This window comes from Apus apus, chromosome 3 (assembly GCF_020740795.1).
Source record: "Apus apus isolate bApuApu2 chromosome 3, bApuApu2.pri.cur, whole genome shotgun sequence".
Taxonomy (NCBI): Eukaryota; Metazoa; Chordata; class Aves; order Apodiformes; family Apodidae; genus Apus; species Apus apus.
The window spans coordinates 103,030,704-103,042,089 of record NC_067284.1 but is presented as its reverse complement, the minus strand read 5'-3'; the positions used below and the strand labels follow the sequence as shown (position 1 = coordinate 103,042,089).

Sequence of the window (11,386 nt, the reverse complement as noted above, 5' to 3'; positions counted from 1 at the left end):
GTTAAGATGTGTAACAAAAACCCACTCAGATGTTAAGCCATGGCATAAAAATGCCCCAGAAGAGACTCCCTTTCGAAGGATTTTCTTAGCCAGATAAGTAGGGCTAAAACTGAGTTTATCAGCAATTCTGGGCTGCAGAATGGTTCTTGTACTTTCTGTTAACTTTTTAAACTTCTGAATGGAAGCCAAAAATGCGTCTGCTTTTTTCTGATTATTTTTTTTGGCAGCCTGCTGTGTGCTGAGATGGTCCACCACGTGATGCAAGCCCAGCCTTGATATACTGTCCGTTCACTGTGTACACCAGAGTTTTGGAGAGGGCAACATGACGCACTTGCGTGGTGCCTGCTGGGGCTGGGAGAGGATTGTCTTTGGCTGGTAATGTGGGTAAAGTTGTGGGTTACAGGAATGTGCAGTAGGTCAAAAGGGGCCAGAAATAATTACTTCGTTTCTAAAGTCAGAGATGTAGTCCCAGGGGACTGTGTTCATTGCCAAGTCTTTGAACGATTTTGATCGAAGAGAAAGTGGGTATTTTTTCCTCAGGAGAAAGAAATTGTAGACTAGAGCCTGTATATCTTGCTACTATTCTGAAAGATCAGTGGCTTGGCTGGCAAAATAAACTCAAGAAGCTGAATGTTATTCTTTGTGGCTAGCACTTGAAGATATTAAGCTTTCTGCTGAAACCCCAATGTTAGCTATGGGTATGTTTCAAAGCGTAAAAAGTAGATGTTTGGGTTTAATAATCTATCATAAAGCAGATGGGTAAGTTGCTCCTGTATTTAAATGAATGGTTGTGATTGAGGCCCCAAGAGCTGTGGTCTTGATAGTTGCTGATGTTGGACATGGGATGCAAGCAGGTAGTATTTAGTGATTAAGAACAGCACTCAGACTAGCATGTATTGCAGAGCAAAAATAATAGGAACAATAGTAAATACTCAGCTTGTTTTGTTTGTACCCATGACTGAGAGAGCTGCTTTGCAGCCAAAATACTCCTCACAACCTGACTGTAACAAAGACTTTGCTCTTTGATACATGGAAGTATCTCGGGGGATTAACAGAACTGGGAGGCTGGGAAGGGGGGGCTTCTGCGTTCTCATGTTTGCTCTCTCTGCAACGCTGATGTAATGACTGGGCAAAATGTCTGCATTCTTTTCCTTATAAGCTTGGTGAATGAGTTTGATTTCCTGCTAATTTTCCCATCAATGTCTGCCAGGCTTATGTAAGATATTCAGCACAAACAGAATTAAATCTGAAGAAGCTGTAAAGAGACTGCTAGAGAACTGATAAGGAATACTGACACAATAGTACCCAAGCCAGCCTCAGGCGTACAGTTTCAGAAGAATTAAAATAAAAACCAGTGGCAGTGTATTGACTAAAAAACATTTAACCCTTCTAAGAGGCAAGAGTGCAGAATAGAAAGTTCTAAGGGATTTCAAGAGCCACCGAAGTGTGTCAGTAAAAAAGCTAAGTTGCTGGTGTTACCTATAAAAAGAGAGGTAACGTTGCAAGCAGTAAAGGGGGTTTTAGGTGATAGGTTGTTTGTGATTTTGTGCTTTCCTTTTTTTTTTTTTTTTTCCTTCCCCCCTCCCCTCCCCTCGGTAATGAGAAATGTCGGCTACATTGTGGTAAGAAAATTTAAGGGACAAGACCTGTAGATTTGTTTGTTGGTTTCATGCTTTAGTCTTGCATGCTTTGTAACTTCAGGTGAAAAATAAATAGTGCTTTAATCTGGAGAAATGGATTGCTAGCCCCTCTGATCAGCTGTGTCAAAACTTTATGTAGAAATCCCCAGGTGAGTCTGGCTGCAAAGTGAAGGAGTGGCTGGTGACTCTGGGAGACAGGCAACTCCTCCACACAGCACTGCCCTGCGATCCCTCCAGCTTCCTCCCAGCTTCTCCACAGCTACCAGCCTGCATGGCATCTTCTGCCACATTCAGTACCTCTTGTTTTCCTCCTCTGCTCCTAAAGCCCATTGCTTGGACATGGTGTCTTGCAGGAAGGGAAATGGGAATTTAGGCCCCTCTTTTATTACTCAGTGGTTACAATAAGCCAGTGAGAGTTGCTCAAGGCCTGACTCCTGTGAAGGTTTATTTCCTCAGAACCAAGGGACTTGGGTGGTGACATCTGAATCATGTTTACTTAAAGTAAGCTCCTATTGTAGTTGTTTACATGTACCTGTGAGAAGGAATGTCAGGGTTAGGTAGACTGCTGGTATGTGAAACTGTACAGGTGAAGCGTCTTTCCCCCCACCTGTGACTCTTTCAATGAGACCGTTTTGCTGCTACAGCCATTTGTTCAAGGTTGTTCTGCTGACCAGCCACAAGCAATAAGAAAGATGCAAGTGCCCAGGGAAGTGGAAACAGTCTTCCTTCTCTGCCCTCAGACCCTGCAAATTAACCCCTGTCTTCCTGCATTACCATGAAAGACTGTGAGTGTTACAGTGGTCTCTTTAATTTTCAGGACTTGTAAGCTCTGCTTATGAAGTCTGCTGCTGCTGAGAGTGGCTGTCTGCTGAGTGCAGCATGACGTGGTTTTCTCCATTAACATCCGGTGCCCCCAGAGGCACCTGTCAGATCAAACTGGAGAGCCATTTGTATGAGATATGATACTTAGTGTGGGACTGAGGGAGTGTTAAAAGCTGGAGCTGTTCCATCTGAAAAGGAAAGAAACAGCCTGATTTAGAGATTTAAAGATGTAGCAAAAAGAAGGAAAGAAGAAAGAAAAGCACTGGTCAAAAGCTTAGGAGACAGGGATCTATTTTTGGTCCTGCTGCTGGCCTTGTCAAGTGACTTTTAAAAAGTGACACCTTCCAGCACTTCCTCAGTTTTACCTCTAATGAGAGGAACTAATAGGGGCTATTGTTAGAACATGTCATAAAGTAACTATGGAAGAGAACACTTCTGTGTTTGAAAGGCAGTGAAAAATCTCACTATGTAATATTTCTGTCTACAGATTGGTGCCTGTGAAGTTTGCATTAAAAGCACACAGGCAGGGAGAAATGGATGTAGCTTCTGCACTAGTGTGCATTTTTAACACAGTAAAATCTGCAAGTTAAGCATGGAAGGGCTGCTAAATGTAACAAAAAGGGCTTTACATAATATTTAAGCTGACTGAATACAGTGCCATTACTTTAATGACATATAAAAATTCTCAATAAACAGTTTCTGTTCTCAAAACAGGGACTTAAGGAGTAATGAGACTCCATCTATATGGTCTTCTGAAGGTAAATGTACGCTTGGCTAAGGTTGCAGCAAGCTTATTTTATGTTTACTTCATATAACTTGTTTTCTGTTTTGTGTAATTCAGGATATTATAAACATACACAAAGATAATTCTGTAGGAGAGCAGTAAACAGTCAGTAGATAAATTCATAGGTCTTCCAGCCTGCTATTGAGGCTCAGGGAAGGAGTTTCACAAGTCTGACTTTTTTTGCCTTCCTAGACTCTCTTTAAATTTAGTTACATTTGTTCCAACCAAAGTCAAAATGAAACTTTGTATGGGAACAGGCTGATGCTCTCAGCTAGGTCCTGTTTGCATGTGGGAAAATGTCATCATTTAACTTCCTTTTTTGGGTGTATGCTTATGATTAGGATTTTTATTTAATTGAGGTCTTTGTACTGCTTCTAGCAATATTGTACCCAAATGTCTTTATGCTTTTATTTTATTGGGAAAAAAAAATAATCAAATTTATGAAAAAAACCTCCCTCTCTGTCAAAGGCTGACTCCAGGAGGACAAGATGTTTGCAAGGAAGGTGTCCAGTGTGCTGTTTAAAGTGACAATATAAAATATTTTCTTCCTTTTCCTTCGGATCAAGTGCAGTTGGCAATGTGTATATGGAGTTATTGATGAAGGAAGAAAAGTGTTGATGTCACATGTTGTACTTCTTCAGCATGACACAGTGATGGTAACAGATCAGAGTGCAAAGCTTGAGTTTGCTGATAAGGCACTTTGCCAGATACCAGTTTTGTGTTATCAAGGAGAAGATCTTTGCATATGCCCTGTACTGGAGTGTACATGCCCTGTTCTGAGCATATATACACCCTATCCTAAGTGCCACTGTGAGGATAAAGACTGGATGAACACTTGGTTTTACTTAGGATACTGCTTTTTACAAGGTCCTGATAGCAAGCTGGTATAACTCTGGAATGTGGAAGCACAAGAGCATCAGTTAAGCATGGGAGGGGTAGTATTTTATAATCAGAGACAAATAATCAAGATAGGTACTAAAATGTAAGGACTGTTTATGGTGTCTGGATTGTTTAAAAATCGCAGAGCGTTGGAAGAGAATAATTGAAGACATCCTTCCTTATAAAGAGAAAGCAAACTAAGTCAGTTCACTTGACAAAAGGTAAACTGGGTTCTCTCTACATGTGGAAAGGTTTCTGATAGAAGATAGGGGAAAAGCTGGAGACAGATGCAATGCAAAAAATGGTATCTATATATTTTTTAATAATTTATCCTATCATAAAAAATTATACAGGGAACTGATGGGATCTTTAGCAATTCACATTAAATCAAGAGCAAGCATCTTTCTAGAAAACATGCCATAGCTTAACAGAAGATCTAGGTTTAATGCAGACAGTAAGTGTAATGCAGAAGTTAAGAAGTGCTTACACTGTGCACAGAGATGGACCAGGTGATCGTGATAATCTCATTGTATACTCAATTGTATAAAACTACATAGGAGTCTGCAAAAAACACCAGCCTTGTCTGGTAAGAGAATGCAAAAGTGCTACATGGTACAGAGTATTCCAACTACCACTTCCTTGAAAGAGTTTTGAAATCCTTTTTCTATGTTATCTGCAGAACTGTAAAAATAGAAAAGAACCTCTGTTCCTAAATAAGCTGACATTACACACTACAGGACATGCAAAAAACCAAAGTAACCCTCAGAGTTGTCATAAAAAAACATTTCTTGCCCCTAATAGAGTTGACTGTGTTGAGTTGTCTTGTTTTGACCCGAGCTGCTGGACTTTGAATGCCATTGTCTTTTAGCAGGAAGGAAAACTGATGACAGAGCAAGTTATTTTCCTGACAAGATCACGGGTTGTTTTTTTTTTTTCTTTCTTTTTTTCTTTTTTTCTTTTTTCTTTTCAATAATGGGTCATAACCTGTTTCTTTTGCTTTGTTTTGTTGTTTTTAACTTGGGATTTAATGAGCTGGAGATAATCTTCCTGTTTATTGTTGGGTTTCTTTGTGTATGTGTCTTGTCTTTTCCATTAGTTTTTAGAGAAACTGCAATTGCCTGTTGAAACAAGGAGGGATGCTCTGGCAGTGGAGAGGTGTTTGATGAGGATAGTCTAATGGTCCTGAGTGATTTAGAATACTGCCATGATGCAACCTGATTTCATGCCTGTAAGTCAATCAATCACAGAATCAACCATAGAATGTATGGGGTTGGAAGTGACCTTTAAAGGTTTTTTAGTCCGGCCCTTCCTCCACCACCTCTCTGGGCAACCTATTCCAGTGCTTCACCACCTTCATTGTAAAGAACTTCTTCCTGATATCCAATCTAAATCTACCCTGATCTAGTTTAAGGCCATTGCCCCTTGTCCTATTGCTACAAGTGCTTGGAAACAGTCCTTCCCCAGCTTTCCTGTAAGCCCCCTTCAGGTGCTGAAAGGCCACAGTAAGGTCCCCCTGGAGCCTTCTTCTCTCCAGGCTGAACAACCTCTCAGCCTGTCTTTGTAGGAGAGGTACACTAGCCCACTATACCTTTTTTACCCTTTTTCTGCTGTGGGAGATAAGCCTCATTGCCCAGGACTGCGGGCAGGTAGCCTGGGAGACCTTGTCCTCATGCAGCACTTCTTTGCAATAGTGGAAAACACTAGTGGCATTTGAAATGCTAGGATCATGCCTGTTCCTCAGGGTCCTACTTTGCTGTTAGTGAGCTACACTTATGCTCTGTCACTGCCCAGCAGGAGTTTAACACCTGACTGATTTGGCTGTGTGGCTCAGGGTTGTTTAGGCAGGTTTGAATGTTTCAGGCAGCAGATTAGGGGGGTTTTGACTATGACAGAAACTGGTACCCTGTCTGCAGAAGGTGACACCAACCCTTTTCTTGCTTAGGTGCCCTGGAATCACAGCACGAATAGGCATTGAGTACTTGCTAAGTCTATACATTTGACCTGGTGTTCAGTGAAAGCTGGCTAGAGACCCCTTTTTCTGCTAGCACAGTTGTCTCAGGGGCTGTGAGTGCCATCTGTAGATCTTGCACAGCTGGGGCAACTGTGTTGAAGGATGTTGATGGTTGTGATCAGTCTCCAGAAGGGTGACTTCTGTAAATGACGTGTCCCATCACTGCAGGTGGGGCACTTGCTGCCAGTGCTGGGTGCCAAAAGTGCCTCTCATCTCCTGTGCATGGCTGTTCATCTGTCATACATGACAAAATGTCCTGGTCAAAGCATGCTGGGCACCCTCCTTATGTACAGCATCTTATTTATAGGAAGAGGGGAAACTCACCTTGTATATAAAACCAATAATCTGTTGTTTTTATAAATCAAATCTCAGCACTCTAATCCAAGAACTATTAATAAGCATGATGTAAAGAGAAAGAATATGTTCTTGCATAAGAAGTATTGATAATGGTAACACAGTTAAAACCATTATACACACAATTATTAATTTCTACCCTTTCCCCAATTTTTTGCTCTCCTTCCCTCTGCTCCTCTGGTTCTTTGGGTTGGTGATTTGACTCTGGTGATGGCGGGGTGGGTGTTAAGGCAAGTTGTCAGCATCTGGAGACCTTCACTAGAGGAATGTGGTGTTCATGATGATGCTTTTTTACTTTCTCCCTCTAGGAACCACTTTAGGTCCTTTTTATATGCTTGCTAACATGCTTTTAAACCTTGCTCTTTCTCTGCTGGCCTGTAAATCCATGTTATATATGAATGTACTATATCTTGTGCCTTTTATATATGATAGGTACTATTTCTTTGTTCTGTTTGTTGCCCTAAGGTGAGTTTTGTCCAGACCTGCATTTAACTGACCTGCATTTAACTGATTGTTTGTACCTGTGAGGTCTCCAGTGCCAGGCTTTTGCCCAGCCTTTTATAATCCCATGGCTGTACTCCTCTATACTGCATCCTGTGTCTGTCTCCACTTCTCAATACCAGATGAAGAAAAATAAAAATTAAAAATATTGCCTGTAGAATATTCTACTTCACCACATGGTGAAGTAGAAAATTTAGAAAAAAAGCCAAGAAAGATCTGCAGTGAGGTACAGAGCACCACAGTTAGCTGCACAGCCTGAGCATGCTCCTGCTGAAGTGCAGCGGTGTTTGCAACTGGTTTTTAATAACTTGGTCATGAAACTCCACCTTCTTTGCAGTGTTGCTATGAAATGCAGCACAGGCATAGTCAGTGAGATATGATTCAACCCACAGTTGTGTATTTTTTTCTTGCATGTATTATTCAACCTGTTGATTTATAAATATGCATGCTTTGAAATTATCTGTATCAGTATCTGGAGCTCATGAGTGAAGTGATACTTGCAGTCCAGAAACATGAACTTTCCTTGTATTCTAACTGCACAATGTAGTTTACTGTTTAATTGCTTTTCTAGTACCTCATTTCAAATGACAATTTCAAGTAGTATTTTTTAATATTCCTGGGAAAGAAGCAGAGATTTCTGTCCTTGCAGGGACATTGTTTCAAAATTGAGAGCCAGCTGAAGCTTTTGAAAAACTTGCCAGCTGTTCATTATGACTTTTCATCTGGATGTTGATCCCCACACAGCTGAGCTGCTGGAACAGATCTGACGGGTGTTTCCTACATCATAAAACTGGACACATGAGTGCAAGCTTTGACAGAGGCTTCAACAAAGCAACTTGAATTTCTCCAGGAGCAGATTGGGGATGCTCGTATGACCCATTCAGCTTCTGGAAGTAGGGATCACATCTGAGTGAGGGGCAATAAAACAAATTACCTAATTTGAAGTGTGGGTGTTTGGATCAGCTTTTTCATCCTTTGTCAGGAATGAGGAAGTTTTGTTTAAAGATTGTTTGTTTCTGGCTCTTCTGTTGTTGAGAACAGCCAGAGATTTCAGTAACAAATATAAAAGCTGAGTGTGCAGAGATCAACTGAGATTTCTGCAGAAGCTTTGGCCTCTGCCTGATCCTTCTTCCATTCTACACCCAGGTTTCACATGTCCATGATCTGAGAAACACCACAGTAGGGCTATTACAGCCTGGCTAGCCATGGATCTGCATCTTCTCTGGTATCTAATAAGGCTTTTCCTGCAACTGGAACAGTCAGAATGTGTGTGTGTGTGCTTGTCTCTCCTTTTCCTTCAATTTCTCATGGGTAGCAAGGGAGGAACCTGCATGGTGTCTTTCTTTATAGCAGGGGCTAGAATCTCTCCATTTCAGCTTTTAATTTTATTTGTAAGAATTCAGATGGTATGTAATTGAAATTGTCCAGTTCATTCAAAAGTTGTTGTAAGGGAGCATGGCCAGTTATGTGAAAGTACACATGGGGGGCCACTCATGCAAGTGCATACATACCCACCTCTGCCCCCAAATGGAAATGAGGCTGAGTATTTGGTTTAGCTGTAAGCTGTGTTTGCAGCTATTACAACCATTTCGAGAGAAAAAAACCCACACAAGCTTATGGGCAAAAACACAGATGTTTTTCTTTGCTGATCCTGAATTAAGTGGCAAAACCAGAATCAGCACTAATACAAAATATAAACATCCATTTAAACTTTCTTGTTGTTGTTCTGGCATCAATAAATAAATAAATAATTAAATAATTTTTTTGGGCTGTGATTGTTTTAACCTGCCAGTAACCCCCCTGAGCTCATCAGAGCAAAAGACAGTGAAAGCCTGTTTATTGTCCAGCAGGCATCTACACATGTTGTAAGTGAAGTTCCATCTGGTCACAACATCATGGATCATCTGGGTAACAGCCAGGCTTCATTTGCTTCATGTCCTGGACAGCATGGAAGCAGCCGAGTAGGAATATTTCAATGACTGACCAACCGCAACTGAGTTTGCCCCTGAGGATTCATCTAATAATAGCTTCTCGCTGCAGAGCAGTAGAAGCTCTGCCAGTTGTTTTCTTTCTTAAATTGCTCAAGCTGGGCTCCATGGAATGATTTCGCCTTTCTATCTGGTGCGGACAACTTACTGGAGACATGGCCTGGCTCTTACCTTGCAAGATCCAAAGGTGGATGTTGTCTGCCCCTGAAATTCTTCCTGAAACGTGTTTGTAAGCAAAAATGTGAAGAAATCCAGACTGCCTAGGACAGCTGCTCTTCTGAGCCTGACAGGGTTCTTGCATGCAGTCAATTTCCTACCTCTATGGAGGGCACATAAAGAGCTGCCATATCTGTATTTTCCAGGCATTTTAAATCATTTGCACCTGTTTTGCACAAAGGCAAAAGATGGAGAAAATAGAAGCACTGCTTAGTTCTGCTTAACCCATGACCTGAGCACCTCAGAGAGACTTTTGGTGGCTGGCACCGCTATCGTGATGGCAGGGGTGGGTGGGCAGGGGAAGCACTGCTTCTGCTGCCAGAGCTTTCCCAGCTTCCCTGGCTGGCAAGGAGATGCTCACTGCTGGCGAGGCTGCCCACAGCCCTAGGAGGATGTCCTGCTGCCAGATGTATCACCCCCTCAGAAAACTCTGTTCTGCAGATCTAAAGGTGGGTGCTTTGCAGTGACAAAGTGGCAGGCAGCTCCCTAGCACAGACACGTGCAGTTTCAGTAGCAACTGTTGAGGGAGGCAGTGCTTGCTAGGTGAGTAATAGCCCAACATGCTGCATGTATGGTAAGAAGTGCTTCCCAGAATTCACCCTATAAATAACTTATTTGCAGTGCCCAAAAAAGCCTTTAAGTACAGCAAATCTTTTGAAGTTCTGTAGGTGTCTCACTGCTTGTTTGTGATAACAAACGTATTCATTGAGTGATATGGAAAAGTACCTAAATTTACCTTCAGAAGTGGCTGAGAGGGGTATTTCTTTCTACTTTAAAAGGTGGAAATCTCCTATAAAGATATCTTTAATATAAGATGCTGGAGGAAAAAATATCCAGAAAAAAATAGCTGAGATAGCACGGTAACATCTGAAGGGATGTTCAGAAAATCTCAGGAAGAAAGTATCCCAATGAATTCCAGAGACTAATTCTATGATAATTTGCAGTCAGTTGCTGCAGAGACAGTAAAGTATTTTGAGGATTTCACTCATCCCACAACTGGGTGTATCTGTGCCTACCACTTCACGTGGCCAGTCCTGGTGCGGCCAGCAGGGAAAGACGTGCTTGAAGGTTCACAAGGCTAGATTGCACACCTCCTGTGTCTGTATCTGCATGTATCTGTTCATATCTGGAGACAGAGAGATATAGATATAGATATCCTGTAGCTAAAGATTCCGAGGCAGGCACGCACATAAACATCTCCAGACAAATAAGGTCAATAAAACCAGTGTCGTTACCGCCCGGATAACGTGATGCCCGAGCCTGAGGAGGCAGGTAACAGAGAACTTTCCTTCAGTCTAATCAAATCCCCACCAAGCCACGTTCCTCTCCATCATGTCAATGGCTGTAGGAATCCGCTTGGAGTCACTGTGATACCGCGGCGGGACCGGAGCTGGGGCTGGGGGAGCCGCTCTGCCCTCCCCCCCCGCCGCTCCCCGACCCGGGTGTCATCCCCTTAAATTATGTCATATCTGCTCGTGCACTTGGGGGTGGGCGTTGACGGGATGGGGGTTGCTCACCTGTATCTGCAGAGATGTGCCGGGAGCTTTGGGAGGGCTGGGAAAAATAGCATCTCCTTGAGTGTCCAATGCAGATTGCAAAAATGGACAGAGATTGACAGAGCACAGCTGCCCAGGGAAGTTTTGGCCTCGGATTTTAAACCATGAACAGCAAACGTTAGCTTAAAAAATGCACGTTACCTCTTGTCATTCTGAGTAGACAATATTGTATTTCTGTATAAGACTTATAACAAGTATAAAATAATAATAATTTAAAAAACCCAAAACCCTCACCAAAAACCAAATAACTTTTTAGCAATAATCACCACATCGATATATCCTTGCATATGTTTACTTTCCAGATGAATGTTATATATAGGAGTGATTAATTTATTTGAAATTGTTTTCAACACTGGAGTTTCGATGATTGTTGCAACACTGGCCTTGTCAGCAGAATGTGCTGAAAGAAACAGGATTCTGTCTTGAAGATTTCTATAAATGTGCTTACTTACTACAGAATAGGACAGTGGTATTTTGCAGTGTTCCAAGAGTAAAACAGCCTGTGGTGCTGTGCAGGACATCAAAATAGAAACTTCCACAGCTTCTGGGGGAATCTGAAAACCTCTCCCACATAACTATTCAGGTAAAATGCTGTGTTTGGCTCCTGCCTGGGTAAGATTTTAGTCCAGCTTCTG

The 11,386-nt window shown here is 41.9% G+C and overlaps 1 long non-coding RNA gene across 1 annotated transcript; it reads left to right on the top strand.

Moving 5' to 3' along the window:
* The first annotated feature begins 315 nt into the window (after positions 1-315).
* On the top strand, positions 316-7,935 carry LOC127382700 (uncharacterized). Its single transcript, XR_007889023.1, has 2 exons — positions 316-375; positions 7,641-7,935. It is a non-coding gene; the product is annotated as an uncharacterized LOC127382700 (long non-coding RNA).
* Positions 7,936-11,386: the final 3,451 nt, after the last annotated feature.